Genomic DNA, 22,205 nt, shown 5'->3' with positions numbered 1-22,205 from the left:
GAATAGAATACAATCACAGAACAGGGAGGACGAGGGGCCGGTGAAGATTCTGCGGCTCTGCCAAACAGACCATTACTGAAAGTAAGCAACCTGTTCTTTTGATATAGACTTTTAGCTGCAGATTCCTTACCTTTTCAATAGATACCAAAGCAGTATCTATTTGGAAGCAGATCTCTGAAGGGACTCAAATCGGAAAGTCTTGCAGGACTGAGAGGGAAAAATGCCCCTCTTGGTGAACCCGACCGTCCTGACAATAGTGCTTGGTGAACGTATGGAGGGACGCCGATGTAGCTGCATGTCATATGCCTAGGACAGGGGCTTTGCGTGCTAATGCAGTGGTAGCAGCTTTGGCCATGGTAGAATGAGCACAGTCCATCCAGAGGCTCCTTTTTTGGCCATTGCATAGCAGATCTTAATGCATAGCACAATCCAGAGGGAGATAGTTCTCTTCTGCAATGCCTTGCCTTTATTCGCTCCATTGAACCCCAGAAAGAATTGATCATCCACTCAGTGTTCTTCGGTGCGATCAATATAAAAGCTAGTGCTCTTTTGAGAGCCAAGTGATGAAGCTTCTCCTGCTCCTTAGATGGGTGAAGTTGAGCATAGAAAGCCGTCAGGGTAACAGTTTGACCAACATGGAACAGTCACAACTTTTGGTAGAAATTATTCTCCCTTCTGCAAAGCCAATTCATCTGGGAAGAAGGTAGTGCACTGTGGATTGACACAAAGAGCCTTAAGCTCACTCACAAGCCATGCTGATGTGAGGACGATGAGGAACACCTTCTTAGCAGTAAGGAGTCGTAAGGGACAGGCATGAAGCATCTTGAATGGAGTGATATCACATTAATGAGGATCAGATTAAGATCCTATTGGCACATTAAGAAGGGCGAAGGGGGAAACAGATGGTGTAGCTCTCTCTAAAATTGCATCACAACTGGTGACTTAAACAGTGAGGGCTGATCTGCCAATTGTAAGGCCAAAAGATAACCCTTAACCGTGCCCAAAGCAAAGCCCTGCAGGGCAAGAGACAAAATGTACAACAGAACATCAGATACCTTAGCCTGAAGGGGGTCAATTAGGCATGTGCCGCTCCAAAACACAAATATGTCCCAACAACAGGAGTACACAGTTTTTGTCTAGGGACGCCTAGCTGCTAAGATGATCTCAACCACTACCGGAGGAAGGTTGAAGGTGTTCAGCTGTCACTGCTCAATCTTCAGCATGTAGGTGGAGATTGCAAAGGCCTGGGTGGCGAACCCTGCCCTGTTGCTGCAAAAGCAGGTCCTCTTGGAGGGTCAGCTTGATCATAGGACATATGTTCACGTGCAGGAGCTCTGGATACCATGCTCGGCATGCCCAGTCTGGAGCCTCTGCACTGACCTGGGCCCCGTTGGTCCTGATCCTTATGAGAAATTGGGGCAAGAGTGGCATTGGTGGACAGGCAAACAGGAGGCCCGAGTTCCACTTGAGGCGGAACGCGTCTCAGAGCAAGAGACGTCTTGGAAACTCTTGGCGATTGCAAATAGATCGTGCCATGGTTCTCCCCATTAGTGGAAGAGGCTTTGTGCCACCTCCTGGTGTAACTGCCACCTGTGATCTGCTAGGTGCAAACAGCTGAGTTCCTCATCCCAGGCCTTCATAGATCCCGTCAGGTGGTTCATCACCAGGAATAAATTCCCAGGCGGTCCAGTCATTTCCAGAGGTGCAGCGCCTCCTGGCACAGGGTCTGAGACCCCCACCTAGCCATGTTTGTTGCAATGCCATGGTGGTGGTGTTCGTTTGTGAGCACCTGAACTAGCCTCCTCATGATGGAGGGAAGGAGGGCTTTCAGGGCCAAGTGCATGGCCCTCAGTTGCATAAGGTTGATTTTGAGACCAGGGGCCTTTGATCTCCACCTCTCCCAGATGATAGCCCCAACCCAAAAGCAATGCATCAGTCACCACTGTCAGCTCTGGGCGAGGTAGAGAGAGGGGTCTGCCACTGACCCAATTACAGTCCAGCAACCACCACTGAAAGTCTTTTGTATTCTCCTACGTAATCTGAACGTGGTCAGAAAAGTCTCCTTGATGTTGGGCCCACTGGAACCCTGAATATGTCAACAGGTATGCTCGACCAGAAGGATGCAGAAGGCCATCAGCCCCATTAGCTGCAGTGTCCACATCACTAAAATCCAGGACGTAGGCAGGAATATCAGGATCATAGCTTGAATTTTCCAGACCCTCTTTCCCAGGAGCAAGGCACGAAACTGAACCGTGTCCAGACTGGGTCCAATAATAGGGAGCATCTGAGAAGTAGTCAGATGTGACTTTCGGCATGTTGATAGTGAACCCCAAGGATGACAGGAGGGTCACTGTAGTTTGGAGGTGGTTGATAACTGCCTGGGAGTAGTGCTCCTTCAATAGCCAATCATAGAGGCAGGGGAAGACTGCCACCTCTGACCTTCGAATGTGTGCTGCTAACACACCATCACTTTTGTGAACAACCAAGGCACACTGGTGAGACCAAAGGGGAGCACTGTATACTGAAAATTGTCCTATCCCATCACAAACTGCAGTGAGCCTCGGTACAGGTAGCCCGGGTGGGCCTGTAGGACATGAATATGGAAACAGGCATCCTGTGAGTCCAATCAATCAATCAATCAGGATTCGTAGAGTGCAAATGCATCACCCGTGAGAGTCTCGAGGCACTGGGAGAGCATGCTGCCTGTTCTATTGGTTGGAAATCCAGGTTTGAGGTCCTTCCTGAACTGCTGGAGCAATGGTGAGGCTCTGAGGTGCAGGGGGAGATTGTTCGAGGTCTTAGCCACCAGGTGGGAGAAGGATTGGCCTCCACTGTTCATCCTGCGGATGCATTGGGTGGCTGCTAGGGAGAGGGATTAAGAGCAAAGTTTCCTGGTAGGTTGGTGGAAGTTTATTCCATTGTTGAGGTACGCTGGTCTTTCATTGTGCAGTGCTCTGTAAGTGTGAATGAGCTGCTTGAACTGGCATCTCTTCGGGACTGATAGCCAGTGGAGATTCCTGAGTTGTGGGGTGATGTGGGTCTATCTGGAGAGGTCCAGGATGAGTCTGGCTGCTGTGTTCTGGATACTCTGGAGTTTCGTCATGAGTTGGGTTGGTATTCATATGTAGAGGGTGTTGCCATAGTCTAGTTTGCTGGGGACGAGAGCTTGCACGGCTGTTCACATGGTGTTAGGTGGGAGTCATCTGAATGCCTTCCTGAGCATTTGGAGGGTGAGAAAGCAAGCGGCGGAGATGACACTGACCTGCTTCTTCATGGATAGCTGACTGTCGAGTATGATGCCGAGGCTGCGGGTGAGTTCCGTGGGGTTGGGATTTGGGCCCAGCTCAGGTGGCCACCATGTGTTGTTCCAGAGGGTTTACTTTCCTTTCCTGACGATGAGTACCTCTGTCTTGTCGGTGTTGAGTTTGAGACAGTTGTTCATCCAGGCAGCAATATCTGTCATGCATCTTTGGAACTTGTCCACGTTGATCGCTGGGTTGTTGGTGGTTGGTCAGGGAAAGGATGAGTTGGGTGTCGTCGGAGTAGGAGATGACGTTGAGTCCATGGCTTTTGACGATGTTTGCCAGTGGTGTCATGTATACATTGAAGAGGGTTGGGCCAAGTGATGAGCCTTGAAGTACACCTCAGGTGATGTTCTTAGGGAGCGAAGAGCAGGGCAGGAGGATGACCTTCTGCATTCTTCCTGTGAGGTAGGATGCAATCCAATTGAGGGCTGATCCTTGGATTCCAATCTTGTGGCGTCTGTTTAACAGTGTGTGGTGGATACGGTGTCGAAGGCTGCTGAGAGGTCAAGGAGGATGAGGACTGCTGTTTCTCCGTGGTCTTACAGCATTCTGATGTTGTCTGTGGCTGCGACTAGGGCTGTCTCTATGCTGTGGTTAGCTCTGAAGCCTGATTAGGAGGGGTCCATAAGGTTGTGGTTCACCAGATGTCTAGTGAGCTGAAAGCTGATGGCTTTCTCAATGATCTTGACTAGGAAAGGGAAAAGGGAGATAGGTCGTAGTTCTTAGGTTCCCTGGATCCACGGATGGCTTCTCTGCAGCAGCTTTATGTTGTCATGTTTCCATTTCTGGGGGAAGTGGGAAAGGTGAAAGAGGAGTTGAGTACCTTGGTGAGTTCTTTGCTGATGGGTTGATTGCTGAGGTTGAATTTATGATGTGGGCAGGGGTCTGCTGGGGCTCCGGAGTGGATGGATCTAATAGTGGATGCTGTTTCCTTCTTGGAAAGGATGTCCCATGAGATGAGCTGGTCTGGGTGTACGTCGGTCGGCGTAATATGGGTGATGCTGTCCTCGGTGGGGGGTTGGGGTGCAAAGCCTTTGTGGATAGTGTTGAGTTTGTTGTGAAAAACAGTCTGTAAGGGTGTCCCAGAGAGCTTGTGAGGTTGTGATGTTGTTTTCAGATGCCGAGGGGTTGGTGAATTTCTGGGCTCTGTTAAAGAGTTCCTTGCTGTTGCTGGAGCTATCCTTCATGCGGGTGGCTAGGGCGATCTTTTTGGTGTTCTTCAGCAGGTGGTAGTATCGGTTAAGGGGCGTCTTTAAAACATTTTCGGTCCTCGAGGGTCTTACTGATGCAACCTCTTCTTTCCTTCTGTACGCAGTCACGTGTCTGGGTTTTCAGTTCTTCTGTGAACTAGTTGGGGTGTCGTGTTCGTTTGTTGGGCTTGGTGGGTTTCCTCGGTGCAACTTCATCAGCACTTGCTGTGAGGCAGTTCGTAAAGTTTTCCACTGCTTGTTCTGTGTCTCCTGTGGTGGTGGGTAGGCAAAGGTTTAGGGAGTTGGTCCATCATTGTTATGATACTTTTGCCCAGCTGGCTATGTCTCTTTGGCAGTGGAGGCGGGGTGTTGGGTGGTTCCGAGAGGACAAAGTGGACGCAGTGGTGGTCGGTCCAGGTAAGCCCCTCAGTGTGGGGTATTGTACTCTGTTGATGGCCAATACCGACTCCAATCTCCAGGGTCTAGGGCAGATAAGACCTGGGCAGGGTGAGCATTTTGAATTCCTCATTCGGGAGGAAGGGTGCAGGTCTAAAAGAGGCCACAGGCATCCATCTTTCTTGGACACCAGAAAGTAGCGGCAATAACAACCACGTCCTACTTCTGGCACTGGCATCCTCTCACAGACCCTTTTGATCAAAAGGACTTGCACTTGTTGCAGCAAATGGAGAGATGGTACCTCCGTCTGTCACTGCGGGGGACGGTGTAAGGTGTAGCAAGGAAGGGAAGGTGTATCCCTTTTGAACGATCTATAAAACTCTCTTTAAAACACTCTGGAGCAGAATCTGCCTTATATTTAAACATGCAAGTTCCATCGAAGGGCAAGCCCATCACCTGGAAACCCAGTAGATCGTAGCCATGCATAGTGGCAAATGGTAAGACTGGTGGGAATGAAATTGGCGATGTCCAATCCACAACCACTCGTGAACTTGGCCGCATACAACTGTCTTGAATCACCTGAACAAAAACAGGTTGGAGATCATCACGCACCCAGGTAGGACTTGTGCACCGAGTCCCAAAGGGCATGAGAATAGTGTCCCAACAAGCCGCTGGTGTTAAATGATCGGAGTTCCAGACTGGTAGAGGAAATCACTTGTTTCCCGATCATTTCCACCTGATTAGGTCCCCTGTCAGGGGTGTGGTAGGAAAGCTGTTAGGGTTAGACCTACTCGTTGATGCTTGCGCCACTAGACTCTAGACTTTCGGCACAAGGGTACAGCAATACAAAAGCAGGGTCACTTGGAGCACAGCAATGGCGCCTGGCAATTTGTTGACTAACTGGGGCCAGAACACGGTTCAGCCCAAGCCCTCAATTAGGTATCCATCAGTGCCTCATTAAATTGAAGGAGGGGCGCAGAATATGTTCACTTTGGTTATAATAAATCGGTCTAAACCTCCAAGGGGCTGAGCGGGAAGTCAAGTAATCCGGCTGCCCTGCACATCACAATGGCATATGAAGTGTATTCTTTTGTGGCTGATCCAGGTGACAAGAGTGGGCCCATTTTTGGTGAGATATCAAGACCACTAGCCTCCTGGCAGTCATACTGCCAATTGTCCCCCTGGTAGAGTTGAACAAACTCCTTACATGGGTCATATTTGTTGTCCGCGTCTGTACTAAAAAGGGAATGCAGTGTGTGTGTTCTCCCTTGTTGAGGTAGTAATTCAAGTAGGAGAATATGCACCTCAGGCAGTATAGGGCGTAAATCGGAGAGAAGTATTGGGACCTCCTACTCTGCATCTGTGTTAAAGTGCCCTGGGCAAGTGTAGGTTGTGGCACCGAAAGTGAGATCAGGACTGGAGCCAGAGGCAAAATGGGCTTGGAGGGTCCAACTGGCACCAAAGTGAACCTGCCTGCCGGAGTCCAGATGGATGGCTTCCCAGCTCCTCAAGGCCCAAAGGTGCGGCAGAGGGAGTCATGATGGATCCAAAGAGCTGGAGCGTAGCTGCGCTGACCTCTTCGATCTGCTGTGCCATGGCTATTGGTACTGGAAACTCTGGTTGTGCCGGAACCACCTGTGGGATCGGCTCTGAAGTTAGCTGACTTCAGGAGTGAGAGCAAGAGATGTGGGAATATGGGTGAAGAATCTTGCTTTGATTTCTTGTACTTCTTTTTTCACTTACCTGACTATTTGGACTGCAATCAATACCAGTTTCTAGAGCGGCTTCGTTGACTCGGGGAACCGGACGGGTATCAAACTTTTGATGCAGACCATGAATTGGAGCGGTCCCAGAGAGGAATCTTTTTATGCTCTGGAAGTGATCCCTTGCACACTGAAGGGGATTTCAAGGTAAACCTCTCAGAGTTCCAACGGGAGCTCCAGATCTGCTTCTGGTGGTGCAGAACGAAAGGAACCGATGTCAGCATGCAAAGTTGGCGTCTAAATAGACTCAGCATCTCATTTCCAGAGCGGAACGGCATCAGTGTTGAACCTCATGGCCCCACCTGACAGCACACTGAGTGTGAGAAGTTGGCCTAGTATATGATGTTCACTAGTTACAGTGACCACCTTGTACCATGCCAAGCAACCCTTATGGTGTGGTTGTAAGTCAACCTTTTCGGACTAGCTGCCCTAGTGGTAGCGTAGGCTAAGCAGTCTTTGAGGCTAAACTCGTTAAAGCGTGTTAAGCAGGCTGTTTTACCAAATGTAACCCCCCTTTATACCAATGAAAGGACACCACACAGATATATATTGAAAATATATATGTATTTATTTCTCAAAGTATCCCCTAGACTCTTTATGAGCACGGGAGCACAAATCGTTAAACAAGACAACGTTATAATATACAGAAGTTGCACTTTATATGGATGGGCCCTGGTGGCCACTCAAACCATATACTAAAATAGTGGTATAAGTACCACGAACAGGGAAAGGAAAAGGCCTAGGGCCTCTAGAATCGCTGGGCCTACAAGGAGCTAACTTCAGCTAGTGACCAGGAGGTCCACGGGTCGCGTGTGCAGCGAGGAAAGTTACACGCGGGTTCCCATAGGTTTTCAATGGGTGCGTAAAAGTTACAAAGTTACTGCAGAAAGGGTCTTCTGAATGGACTACGATCTTAAGATTTGAAACACAGACACTAGAGATGATTCTCTACACTTGGGCACCGGAGTGCCAGCTTTACCTCACCCACAGGAAGCGGGTGCATAGGTCTCGAAGTGCGTCGTGTTTCTTCTATCGATACAATGGAGCCTGATGACAAAGATGCTGCAGGCGGTCAGTCCAGAAGAGATGCGGTGGATCCAAGGGTGGATCGGAGTTGTAGAAGACCTGAAAGCAGAGGGGACAGTGTTCATAATCACTAGCCAGTGACCGGTGTGGCACCAGGTAGGTACCAGGCGATGTCGGGTGCAAACAGGTGGTGAAGGGTAGCTTGTCACGTGGTCCCTGAAGGTCGACGACGTCCAGGAGTCGGTTCACGAGCTTTCCCACGCAGGCTCTCGCTGTCGGCGGTGTCGGCGACTCAAAAGAAGCAAACAAGCCTTGGCAAAGGCAGGAGTCGTGGAAAGAGATAAAAGCTGATTTTCTGACCAGCAAGGTCAGAGGGGCTGCTCTTTTGGAGAGCAGCTAGGGCCAGTCTGGAGCAACCAGACCAGCGTTGTTGATTTTAGGTTTCGTGCCAAAATGGCCACTAGCCAACGGGCCAGGGACCGGGCAGGCGCGTCGAGATGCAAAGTGTAGAGGGGCCCCACGCAGATCGTGGAGATGCTGGAGGGCTCACCTTTGGTGCAGATGCTGCTCGATGGTTGGGCTTCTCAGGACCCAAAGCACAACTTGGAGGGAGCCTCTGTCGCTGCGCTTGCAGCTTGTCGTCGGTCTTTCAAGATGGCTGGCTCCACGTGTCTCGGTGCCTCCACGGGTTCCTTCTTCTCAGGGACTGTGGATCGGGCGGTGAGAGGTCTGGAGGTCCAGGTCTTGTCGGGCTCTGGGCTCGGACTCCGGCTGGAGGCGGCGGCAAAGCAGACGTTCAATAGCTGGTTGGTGCTTGCGTTAGCAAGATGGTCACTCCCTGACCATAGGGGAGATTTCCTTCAGTCCTCTATGCAGCAGAGCGTCGAAGTTCCCGTCTTCTTCTTGTGGTTAAGTTGATTCCAGGATGTCTGAAGTCTTAGGACACAGCTCCTACCTTTAAGCGGATTCTAGGGGCCGGACTACCTGCTAGGTCCCTCCCTAAGGGTGGGACCAGGAAGGGGGGTGGTTACACCCCCAATCCTTTGTCCAGCTCGCCCCAGGTCCGGGGCTGGTGTGCCCCAGGACCGGTTTGAACTGGCATATGCACCGAGGCTCCTTGTGAGCCTCAGGCATGTCTGGTTTCTTTCAAGCCCTACCTGACCAATACACAAAATCCTGTCTGGGGTGGTGCACGCACCTCTCCTGGCAGGAAACCCTTTGTCCACACCTCCCAAGCTGGAAGGACTCCCAGCAGCAGGAGGGCAGACTTGTGTCTGTGGTGGCAGCATCCATTTTGTGGAGCTGAGGCTATGTCTGATTTTACTCGGGTTTCAGGTACTGTACATGTCGTGTCCCTCTAGAAGGGTGGAACGCTAACCCCGTCGCCAGAATTGGCGAGGGGTTAGTATTCCAATTCGTATGACACCTTACTCGACATGTTTTGATAAAGCCAAACCAAAGATAGCATTTAACCGCGAGGTTCATAATGCACTTAAGAGTATATGGTATGACGATATCTGGAAACAGTAGAAGGAAGTTGTTCCGACCACTGCAGACAGGCTCAGCTCATGCCAGAGCACTATCTCACATGGAACCAAGCACACACTTAGCCTAGGATTTCTTGTGAGTGAACAAATATAAAGTTTCCTTTAGGAACGTTACAAGCAAGTAACTAGTCTTCAATGGTCTTGTCAAACTCTCTGAGAAAATCTTCAAATTCAAGTCCCCATCAACAATTACAAACTCTTGGAGAAAACTGGAGCACAAGGCTGACTATCTTCTTAAATGAGTTGTAGCTGGTCATGCTCCCCCTTCTTAAGTGTGTTAGCATGTAAACAAAAGAAAAATCAATAGGTAAACTGCACTCAAGCTATTCCATGAATATATTTCCATTAAACAGGCTAGGTCACTTTCACAATTGATCTTCAGTCATAGTGCGGTTTTTGCAGATTTTATTGAAATTAATGTGAGTAAACCCGCCCTCCCAATGTTGACTATCATAGTGATATGCTACAAGACCTTGGATAATGAGTGGAGGATGGGTAACCTTTTGACAGGTCCCAAATACCAAAATCTTCAACACAACATTAAAATCCTTCTCCAGTCATTATCTTCCCAAACCCATGAATGTACCGAAAGACCATCAGTGTCGGTGTGCTCTATTTTTTGTTCAAGTCCCTAAAACCGAGTTTGTCTCAAAAGAGCTGTTGCACTTTGATGTGTATGGGTGTGAGTAGATGTAATCATAAATATCCCTGTAATAAGATCCATCAGCCCAATTTCCTTTATGTATAACAATGCACAGATTGTCCTATTACTTATTCTGCAAAGCCCTAGGTCTGCTCTTGGAGACTCTATACTTTCTTTGTAAGACTTTTTTAATTCTTCTCTTCCTAAAGTTGAGCTGTTAACTAACACAGCCTACAAGACAAAGTAGAGCGATGTCCTAACCAGCAAGAGCTTTGTCTATTGTAAACTCTGGGATTATCTGTAAGCCTCCTTTCTGCAGCTCAGGCGAAGCAGCAAGAACAGCTTCTTCACTAAAGGTGAATGTAAATTTAACAGAGTCACATCTCTGTTTTATGAGACAACAACGTCTATCAATTTAGACACATCTCTATCTTATGAGACAACAAAGTCTATCAATTTAGACACTTCTCTATCTTATGAGACAACAAAGTCTATCAATTTAGACACATCTCTATCTTATGAGACAACCAAGTCTATCAATTTAGACACATCTCTATCTTATGAGACAACCAAGTCTATCAATTTAGACACATCTCTATCTTATGAGACAACCAAGTCTATCAATTTAGACACATCTCTATCTTATGAGACAACAAAGTCTATCAATTTAGACATATCTCTATCTTTTGAGACAACAAAGTCTATCAATTTAGACACATCTCTATCTTATGAGACGTGGGAAGAGGTGTGGCACAGCGGGGAAGAGGTGTGGCGCAGCGGCCAGGGCGACTGACTCCGGAATCTGGGGATCATGGTTCGATCCCCGGCACCGGCGGCAGATTAGCCCAGCACCTTGTGACTCTGGGTAATAGCTTGCTTAATCTTCCCGACGGCCTCTAGCGCCTAGAGACCCTTACGGGTGATTGTTCGCGCTTTACAAATGTGGATTATATTACAAATGTGGATTATATTACATATGAGTCAACAAAGTCTATCAATTTCAGATCATTCGGCACCGGGCCCTATAAAGAGGCTACCAGCCAAAGACTTGTAATAATATTTTGTACACCTCCTCGAATAGTTAGTTAGTACCTATGACAAGAACCACGATTCAACTCCGTTTAACAAAAAGGAATAGCGGGGTCTGATTTGATCTTGATAGTTGGGTCTCTTTTCCCCATAGTTTCTCTTCCTAATTGATTCAATTTCTTGCTCACCCCCTGATGGATTCTTTGTATTTTTCTCTGACTCTTTACTCTGATGGCTAGCTTTATTGCTAATCCGTAGATTTTTATTGCGATGGCTGCCTTCAGCACTCAACCAGTACAATGTGTTTCGCTTTATCTCCTAAAAATACTCTAAGATCTTCGGATTCAGAAGACTGGCTTTGGGTCAGGTTCGCACAGCTTTGTTTGCTGTTCTTTGTGATAACACTCAAATAAGAAGTAATCCCATACCTATGGCCCTGATGCTTAAATCTCCTTACTAGAAGCATCACTGTGCATGAACAAGTAATTTAGGTTCAAAACCCTTCCCCCAAAGACTTCAACATCACATCATTATTTGAGGATTGGTTCCTAATACTTGACAATAACGCTTTCAAAACCCCGAGCACCACATTTTGCATTTTCATTGACATATGTAGCATCGAGCTTTGTGAGGTGAATAGTAAACAAAATGAAGATTTATATACAATTGAATATGACAAATTGGTACCATCAGTAAAATGTGAAATCAATGGGGTGTTTTTGCAAACGATTTGATTTACTAGCTCTGGCTCAGATCCCAAAGTCTTATCAATCAAACCTGTGGTATGAGAAAGGCGAGGGCCTGTATCAGGTTACTGGAATGATAAAGAGAAGTATCTGTACTGTATAATCTTACACTTAATGAGCCAAAGTTGTCAGGCCTGCAGATCTATCTTGTAATAGGCCCACTTGGGAAACATTCGGATGCAAAGTAGTAGATTGATAATGCTGGGCAGGGTTTTGTTGTACGCTGCTTCATATCCGCCTTCTTGGTTAATGCGGTTGTCTTGGCTTCAGAATGAAGCCTCAAAACCATGTCTTAGTCATTTGCACCAGATATTGAAGGTGAGAAGCTGAGAGGGATGTGGGTGACATTTTCAAATGGAAAGAAGTCCACAAAAAGCCTAGAATTATAGGGCTGGGAGTGGGCTCTGACTGCTGACGTGTCAGCCTGTCGAACATGCACTTAGCGAACACAGACTGGACTGAAAGCAGGCGCTAAATCTGGGAATGAGTCTGGGAGGACACCCCCACAAAGGCACTATCTTCTCCACAACGCTGTCCCTAAAATGAAAGTTTTAAAGTCCATGATCCCAAAAGAATAGGATTATCAGGCAGTTCCCAAATAAACTGCTCTGTGTTTGAGCAAAGATACAGTTCCGTGTGTCATCTTACACTGGAGGGGTTGAGGGTGGGCCTTAGGGCACTGTGCTGGGAGGACTATCCCATACAGGCACCACATTCACACAGCGCACACAAAAAGCTTTTCCCAGGACCAACACAATACGAAAAGCAGACAGTTCCCAAACAAAGTGTACTGCGCACTTTAGCAAAGAGACCTGCAATGTACAAGATGTAGGTTTCAGTTTCATCTCCACATGGTTGCCATGGAGACTTCGCTACCTGAAAAAGAGATCCACTCTATTAGGATTGGTTTCCCTAACAGTTTGGCATTAAACTTCGATTCTGACAGGACACTTGCCTAGACCCCATAGGAGGGCAACTTTCGCCTGTCCAGAGTTTACCTATTGACCTGAAAAAGCTCCTTAAGCACAAGACAATGAAGAGCACAGAGGCAGAATCAATGGCTGTGTTCCTTTAAGGAATTAGGAGTAAACCCCGAAGACTACGCTGCTAAACCCTGCTGAGAAAAGGGAAGACTGCCATGAGTGCTGAGAATCTGCCTTCCATCACGTGTGCTTCTGGTGCTGAGATGCACGTAGGCTGTGAAAGGCACCCCCTGAGGTAGGCTGTCACAGTAGTGAACCCGTGCATCACACGGCAATAGGCTGACGAGAGACCCAGCAAGTGGCACTCTGTGAGGTGGTCCATCACTATTGTGAGCCCCGTGCAACTTGTAGATGTGGGGTTCATGCGTCACCCTTCATGTGACACCCTGTGAGGTGCCCCTTAAGACGTTCGAGCGCCCTGCAACACAAAAACCCCAAATGATGGTCACAAAAACACAATATTATCCCGTACGCCTGCACTATCAGTGAGGCCAATGTGGCTGCACCAGCTGCTCTCTAAAACCGCGGTTCCTGGAACCTCTGCACATCACATGCCCCTGGGTGCTTGCACATACCGCCCTGACATCACCTGTCTGCACGCACCACAGTGGGACCGTGCACCCTCCAAGCATGGCTACCCAGCCTGCACTCCTGTCTGTACACTGACTAGCAGGCTTGCTATCTAAGGAAGCCTCTACTCCTTACTGAGCTCCCAAACACCCAGAAGTGACCCCGAACAGTAAGAGACATAAGCACCAGTGCCCCAGAGATAAGTAAGCTGTGTCCTAGGGTAAATGCTTGCTTTAATGGTAACCCTGGTTTTTCAGCATGTACAAGTCCCATTGCTGTGCACAGAAGGTGGTAGAAAGATATTTATTGAGATACTACTAAGTGTCAGCGGGATTTGGGAGGGATGCATGGGTCCACTAGACCAGTGGCGTAACGAAACTTGAAGGGGCCCCCCTGCAAAGTACATGCAGGGCCCCCCCTCCGGAGTCAGTCATGAACCCTCTGGCCAGGGTACTATGCTAAGGGGGCCTCCTGGAGCTCTAGGACCCCCCCGCACCGTGGGGACTGCAGGGGCCTATGTTACACCACTGCACTAGATGACACTGACAGTCAACGTGCCAGAGTGGCCTGCAAACAATAGCCATGCTACCCTTGATAGAACTAAAATACCTTCACTGCACATGCTGTACCTCACTTCAACTTTGCAATGCAGGCCGCGTTGCCCCAAGCCTTTCCGTTGTAACAATGAAGGTCATTTCTATCAGGTAATATGGGAATGCCAAGTGATATCAAAATACTGGAACAGGGTTTTCTCCACCTAGACAGAAGTGCTTGGGAGACCAGTGAACCTGTCCCCACATTGGCTCACCCGGCCTACTAGAGGAAATAGGGACAATCAAGGAGATCGCCTTTTAGTTGGGGGAGGGGGGCTTCATACAATGAGGTGAGAAATTGCAAGATTTTGGATTGCCCAAACCACCCCACCCAGTTCCGGATCACCAAAAAGGCAAAGTAGGCACTGGCATATGGGCCCGCGCCTTTTAGGTGCTCCGCGACAACGGATCAAAACAATATTGATTTGATTTTGAAAGAAAATTACAATCAAGCTTTCTTAAATTGTTTCCCATTCACTTTTGTTTAATAATATTAAAAATTGTTAATATTTAGTTTTGTGCAATAAAATTGGTTTATTAAAATTGATGGTTGGTAAAATTAAAAACATATTAGGAGATAATTTGCGAGGGGAGTCCCGACATTTCGACTGCCGAGGGGCCTTCACAGGGCTTAATACGGCACTGACTCCACCTTTAGGGAGTGGCAAATATATATATCCATAACGTAAAATTGAAACAAGTATTTATAAGGCGAGCGAATGCCCCCCACAAACACAAAAAGATCTGGAGCAAGAGGTGGTCTTATTTTGGCATGATCCGAGATCTTTGTTTGTGCCTTGTCAACGGCCATGTAAGTTGTGTACTAAGATTGTATGCTGTCAAATAAATCAATACAATTTGGTTATAAAAAAAAAATTGCACAAAGTGATCGGTGTACCATATAACCTCTTAAAATACTGAGAATGTTTGCTTAATTCCAATACAAGTTGTGAAACTTTTTATAATAAGAATAACACCGCTTTCACAATTTGTTTACTCGCTGTGAGATCTGTGCTGCTTACATGTTCTATCCCCAACTCCAATCTCCATGAGTGAGCTCTGACCTTTTGACCCACTACCTGCTGAAAGGCAAAGCGTAAAAGAGTATTCAGTTACCTCAGAGTAGTATGTGGTTCCTGCTTTTCTAGAGACAGCAACAAAGCCTGTTGAAAAGAGTGCCTTCCTGCCCTTGAGCTGTGCAAGCTCTGGAGAACTAGCCCAGAACACTGCATGAATCAGCCGCCCACTGATGTGGGAAGCAAGAACAAACCTTCCTGGACACCAACTATGGCTTCCTTATTGAAATCACCATGATGGTCTTTAATCCCTGAAAGCTGATTCTGTTGGTTGTATTGGCTAGCACCAGTGGATTGAGAGTAGTCCTGCTCTAGAACGATGAGAAAGCACAGGTGGCTGATGCTAGTCAGACCCTCATACACACCCAGAAGCCGTTGTCGTCACTTCCAGGTTTATCTGTGTGGGCCCAGCTTCGCAGTCACTACGCATCACAAACTGAAGAAACCTATGGTTCATGGGTCCACCACCATCCCACCACCAGATATAGGGAGTTGGATCCACAGCTACAAAAATATCTGTTCACTGTCTGTCTGCTCCTATAATCCTGCAGACACCCATGCACCACACCCTACCTCAAACAGGAAAAAGCTGAATACATGGAAGAGTTGAAGGGGCCATTATGGAGGTTGCCATCTCACACTCAAAAACATTGTACAAATCATTGCTCACTATGGCTGCCTCCCAGGTACTTTTTAAGTGCATTTGTGCAGTAGGTGTAATAATAACCATCTTGTAGAACAATATAATCAGTTTTGGAGGATGTGGTAGGCTCTGGAGGTGCTCAAGTGTGGTTGATGGGAACTGGTGATGTTCAAGAAAGCCTCCTACCATGATTCGTGTGAATAGTGATATGGTACTCCATCATTCCGAGGGTCAAGCAATTTACACAGGTAGTGGAGTCAAGATAAAAGCCTGTTGTGGGGGGAATGTCTGGTTTCCATGCTCGGATAGACCCGGAGTGATGGATGTTGTTTGCTGCCTATTGTACCGGCATCAGGGCCGGTGAAGCAACAAGTACTGGTGCTATTGGAGAAACTCAGCATCCCAACCTTGGAAAGACTTAGCTTGGACATCTACAGCACACCTGATGGGCATCACACGCTAGTTTTAGTTAAGCTAAGGGGGATATTGACAACACCCAGTGAAATCAAAATCTACAGTGGATATCTGTTTAGGGTTGTCCACTTCTGAAATACTTCAAATCCCCAGGCGTTCAACATTGGATAAATACCCAAAGGTGGCCTTGGGACACACAAGTGGAATACAGATTGAAAGTGAGCAGAGAATAGACTTGGAACATTCAGTTTTCCTGTTCTTCCAGGCATACAATCCACTACTCACTCCACAAACAAGGAAAACCTGGCAATCTCCCTCATGATACACCCTCTGAATGGGATTATCCCAGCTCATCCTTCATGGCCCACTGGATTACAACAAAATAGAAGTCAGCAGAAGTAGAAATGATTGGATGAAATGTCAATGGCATCTAAAAAAAGCTACCTCCATATAGTCAAAAAGCTGTTCACAAATCAAGAACTGGGGCCTGGATAGAAAAATAAAGAAAGATGCCTTGTAAACATCTGAGTGACTATCAATGAAGTGAAGGTTGACATGATAAAAACCATCAATTTTGATATCCGTTTCACCAGCAAAGCCTCCGACCTAAAGAAGTACCTAGGAGAGAAGATTCTGATGTAGAACTAGTGACAACCACCTCAGAATATCTTTGACCTCGATCTGCTAGTGGAAGTTGTCAGCTGAAGGATCCCAGCAATGGCTCAGGATTGAAACTGTGCTCTCCAACCCCCTTCCATTGCTAGTCTCACTGAACCATTTGTGGCTTTGAAGGAGACTCTTCTCCAGTTCTGGCACCAGGAACAAAGATCCAGGACCTCATTTACTATATTTTGATGCACAGCAGTGCAGTAAGCCTTCTTGCTGCGCTGCCGTGCGTCAAACTACATGGGCAGGAATGGGCTGTATCTACAAGATACGGCGCATTTCTGTCCTTCTCCCCTGCGCACAAGCAGAAGCTGTGCACCAAAGCAGACACCCTTGCACCATGGTGCATGGAGGCATTCCCGGGTGTAGGACACTTTGTAAATCTGGGAATGTGTCAGGTTCCATGGGTGTTGAGTGGGAACACCCACTCCTTTCACGCAGAGTAATGAGTGAAAAAGGGCCCATATTTACGCCCCAATGAAAAGTTACGGAGGGTGACTTTACGTGACCTTGCAAATATGGGTAGGCACACTGCGTCTCCCGTCTGTCAACAAAAGTGATGCACCAGTAGCACAATTGGCTTGTAAATAAGCCCCACAGTGTATCACCTTAGAGCTGCTCCTTCAGTCAAGAGCTGAACAGGACAATCTTTGTTGCTTCTTGGCTTTAGGAAGACTAAGAAAAGTGCAAGCCCTACCTTTAGCTACAGTATGAAAACTATTCACAAGAAATAGGTAAGTAAGAAGGTGGTATATGCCTTTATAGAATGTCAGAAAATTGGAGGAAAAAGCCAAATATTTATAAATCCCCCTAGGGCTCAAATGTGAAAGACTTGACAATGAGAAGTAGCTGATAGAACCTGACACTATACAGCACTAGGGAACGGGCTGAGTAGGACTAGGAGATCTGTAGGGTAGAAGTCTAAGCTAGAGAAAAAAGACTGGGACAAAAATGCAGAAACATGGAGTTACAGTTTCACCGAAAAATATTGCGAAGGGGGTTAATTCCAAAAGGCTGCTTATTTAAGGCAGGGCCAAGAACGGAAACCTAACAGTCTGTAAATAAAAAATTCATATTAAATTGAGAGGTTCCAGTAATAAATATTGACGCAGCAGCCTCAAAATAGGCCATTGGTCATTTTGTTCTAATAACATCTTCAAGAAAATACGATGTCTCTGCTCATCACGAGATCATGGATTCTTCCCCCATCCCATGAAGCTGAAGATCCATCATGAGCTTCAGGAGTGAGGGGACACTCAGAAGAAGGAGACCGCCTCCACCACTTCCACTCAAAATCCTGACATGGACCACGGCAAGACACTGGTCTCAGAAACTGGGACGAGCATGGACAGTTCAGTGCAGTGGCTTCTGCGGCTCTGAGTCCTGACTAAGCACCAGTGCCCTCTTCATTTGCCAGGCTCAGGACCAAGGTACGACCCCTACTGTCTGTTGTTGACTCCCCAATCATATCGTTAAATGCAATTACCCTACTGTTAGAATTCGGCATTAGCTTTTGCTTTGTTCTTTATATCTCGTTTGTAAGCAATGGCATGTATAGCAAAGGAGATGTGCCGAGCCTTTAACACAGGTTGCACTGCTCACACCATTCTTGTACACACCCTCCATGGTGCCAGACAGAGCACTGTGGGTTGAACAACAATTGACTCCTGTGCCCGGCCTGCTGGCTCCAAATCCTGTGAGATCAATGGTAGTGTTGTGTGTGAATCAATACTGGAACAGCAGGGGGTTGTTACATGGTCAGTGTAGTGTCCTCCCAAGCCCGGTAGCATGTAAATGAATCACGCTACACATGGAGATCTTTATTACACGTCTTTATTCTCTAGAGTGTAACAGTTAACTGAAATGTACTACATCATGAATTTTATTAACCACACCCAATCACGTCACTAGACTATGGAGTCCGTTAGGGCCCACAGGGGTCCCACACTCTATAATACAGAAGACGCTACAGCTGGGATTAGTTGTAGGATCTGAGCAGTGGATAGAGGGGTTCAGTTGGGAATATGCTGCAGCAAATATACTGCAGGAATAGCCAATAGCTCCTCTAGAGCAGCCACAGTCACAATTATCCAGTCAGAAATGAAGGTATTCGTGTTCATGTTACTCAGTTGATGCCACTGCTAAAAGGGTCACATACAGTACTTCAGAGAGTACCAATGGGACCTTGATTCTCCAAGGAAAGTAATGAATTATTTCCCCTGGGTAGGAAGTATTCTAAAGCACTGAACTGGCAGTTGTTTGTTTTGTTACAAAGCTGGAGCTGGCAGAGGCAATGAAAGCCCTTCAAAAGCTGTTCAGGAGCTAATTACAGCTTGTGTGACACTTACAATGTCATTTCCTGATCTCTCTAGTTAATTACAGTCAACATAAACAGTTGCCGGCTTACAAATTAAAAAAGCATGCTTGAGGGCACACCGGTAGGTGTCACAGTGGCCCTAAATGGGAGAGAATACAATACTAACTGTCCAGCAAAAAAGAGCTGGTTAAACATTTTCTCATGAAGAGAAAGGACCTTTTGCCAGTTATGTATATCATGTATTTTAGCCATTGGTTAATCTGCTACCTCACCATCACCGAAAGAGAAATAATACACAAAAGCGACCAAAAAGAGGAATGTAGTGTTTACGAAACAACTACTCGTTGGACAAGTAGATAAGACAAACATATTGAGACTGAAGAGTTCTATAAAGAAATGACTTTCATTGGAGCTGTTATTCGGTGGAAAGCACTGGAGTGTTGTTCAGCCATTCAAAGTTATTGACCCCAGAGTCAAGACAGTGGTGAACTGTTCCCTAAAGATGACCACTGTTGATTAAGTTTCAATAGAATGATACTTACTACTCACAAAACAAACAGGTAAGGAGTTTTAGAATTTCACTCACTATTGAACAGTGGTTTAATGGTAGCAAATGTATGCCAATGATGGGTTTACTGAATTGAGATCAAAATGTATTCCCAACAGCCAGCACAGGATGCTCTAAAAGAGAAAAGGCATCAACAATTTAGAGAGTAACCCCTTTTACAAAGGCACAGGGGGTCGGGATCAGCCAAATCAATACACAAGTTATTCCCCTGGACTTGTTAAAACCCAATCTTTCGCTATGTGGATGCTTATTATCAAGGGAAAACAAATAGCAGAAGACCCTACATTCATTTGTTCCCAAACAATTCTCTTTAAGTCCTTGGGTATCCACTTGTAATTTATAAATCCATTTCTATTCTTTTTTCCTTGCTTATATGTTCTCCTCACCAGTTTATCTGAATGGGATCTACAAAACAGCCATCTCCTATTTTTTTCATTGTGTTTTTTCATTGTGTCCCTAGTCTAATGGTTCACTAGCTTCCTTAGTATTTCTTCTTCCTTATAGTGCTTCTGGGCCCAGTCATGTTCTAGGTTCCCTTTTTGTACAGCCAGTATATGCTATGTCACAAGGACACAGAATGGAATAGATGCTGTTCTTCCTAGAGTAGTTTGTATGCTGCTTAAGGATCATCTCTGGTCCAGAAGTCAATGGTTTCTCAAAGTTTATACGCAAACCACACCAAAAGTGACCTCTATTGATGAGAGACACCACATTTCAAAACACATACTTGTTTGCTGAATGTTTAAACTGATAATGCTTACACTGACTTTAAACATGTTAATTTCCATTTATTTAGTCGTGTATTGCACACAGCTTAACTCAATTGCTTCTAGGTGCTATGGTAAGAGGAAAGCGGAGTACCAACTGATAGGAGCTAATACAGAAATGTTTTCAGTTGTTTTCTGACTGCCAGGAGGTTGTTGGAGTGATGTGTGTGGGACAAGTTGTTCCAGCTATTGAAAATCACCTGCCACCTAGAGAGGACTTGTAGTTAGTTTTGGGGACTGTGGGGAGTTTAAGATTATGAGAGTGGAATGGCATTGCATTGCTAGGAGTATTTTTTGGTTCTGTTCTGCGCATTTTGGAGCTGAGCCATAAGGCATTGCAAGGTGACCCTTTCTTAGTACATTCAGCCGGTGGAGCTTTTTATGATGTAGGGTGATGTTTTACGTTTTTATACCAAGAATTAAACAAGGTATACATTTTTCCCGTGTTGGAAACAAAGTAATACCAATCAAAAGTACTCTTTCCAGATGAAATCAACCCTGAGGAAATAATTAATAACTTTCTTAGGTGACAATTTACAGGCTGGTGGCGCCCATTGCGACAATGTTTGTTGGTGCTCCCCAATGACCATCTCCGCCATGGATTACCTCACTACCATCCTTTAAAAGTGCAACTCAAGTCTCCATAACCACTCTCTTTCAGATGCATTTAATTCGTTTTATAGTGTCACTCATACCAGTGCAGGGTGTCAGAAGAGCACTATACATCACATACACTGCAAGAAGAGACAATCATAGGTGTATAAATCACTGTATAGGAAATGTTACATAAGACAGAGGACTACAAGGTGTAGGAATCACATGTCATCCATACTGGTAGACAGTATAGTTTAATAGTTCTTGGTCTGGAGAAGCATAAACTCAGAATTTAAAAGGTAATACCATGGTTGAGGGTTCTCTTCAATAAGCAGAATTGATTTCTATCCAAATAAACTCTTTTTCCAACATTAGGATAATGAAAGACTGGGGAAAAAAATCATAATTTATACTTAGTAGTTTGCATGCCACTCTTTGAAGAAGGTTAATAGCTCGCTGTTCTACGTTAGGATTTTAATGTAAAAACTGTGAGTAACAAAAAGATCTCTCAGACAAAAGCAGTAACCCACTGACCTATTTACATGATATGCATTTTGTGATCTGCATGGTACACCTCCTTTGCAGCAGGCACATTAACCCTCTGAGCTACCTTAACATGACTCAAAACTTCCACTAGACAATCTCCCGATCTCTCTCTAGGAGAAACATTAATCACTGGAGTTATCATGACATATTTTTTGTTGCCTGAAAATTGCTGGGGGCAAGGATTGCAGCAGCAGTTGCTTTTCAGACCATAATATACTTGCAAACACGATGCCCCCACCCAAAGCCAGCGCTCAGTGCAGTTGCACTGCCCTAGAGCCGGCAGCAGGAAGTAAGTCAGAGATGGGGTTCACCTGCCTCATTCTCTGGATACACCCAGTGCTTAACTGTATTGCATATCTGTTTGTACATCTATTTCAATCTCTCCCCAGTCCTTAAACCTACTGCTCTTTGTATCTTTCTAACCCCTACCCCATGTCCAATTCAGTATTTGGACCCTTTTGATTCAGAATATGCACTGCAGTGTCAGCCAGTGAACCTTTCGTCGATATAGGAAGGGTGATGATTTATATTTTTATACTGACCCAAGATTAAACAAGGTATGACTTTTTTCAACCTCTAGAAAATAATTAATTACTTTGTTGCCAAAGAGTACCCAATAGTTATTTCTGAACTAGGGAGAAATGTAAGATTCTGCAACCTGGTGGAAAGAAGAGTTCCTTGGACCTCCTCTTCTATTAGAGGTGAGCAGATCAACTGCGGGGGCCTACGAACTCCTCATGCAAAAGGAAGCAATGTCATGCTTTGCCTTCTGGTGGTCAAAGACTGAATTGCAACGATAAAAGTTTAACATGTACTCATTCAC

At 46.1% G+C, this 22,205-nt stretch overlaps 1 protein-coding gene across 1 annotated transcript in view; it reads left to right on the top strand.

The window, feature by feature from the left end:
* Nucleotides 1-22,205, top strand: part of PRRT2 (proline rich transmembrane protein 2) — a 327,188-nt gene that overhangs the window by 189,097 nt on the left and 115,886 nt on the right. The gene's annotated exons all lie outside the window — the stretch shown is intronic.

The sequence above is a fragment of the Triturus cristatus genome, chromosome 7 (assembly GCF_964204655.1).
Source record: "Triturus cristatus chromosome 7, aTriCri1.1, whole genome shotgun sequence".
NCBI lineage: Eukaryota > Metazoa > Chordata > Amphibia > Caudata > Salamandridae > Triturus > Triturus cristatus.
This window is presented reverse-complemented; position numbering and strand designations above follow the sequence as displayed.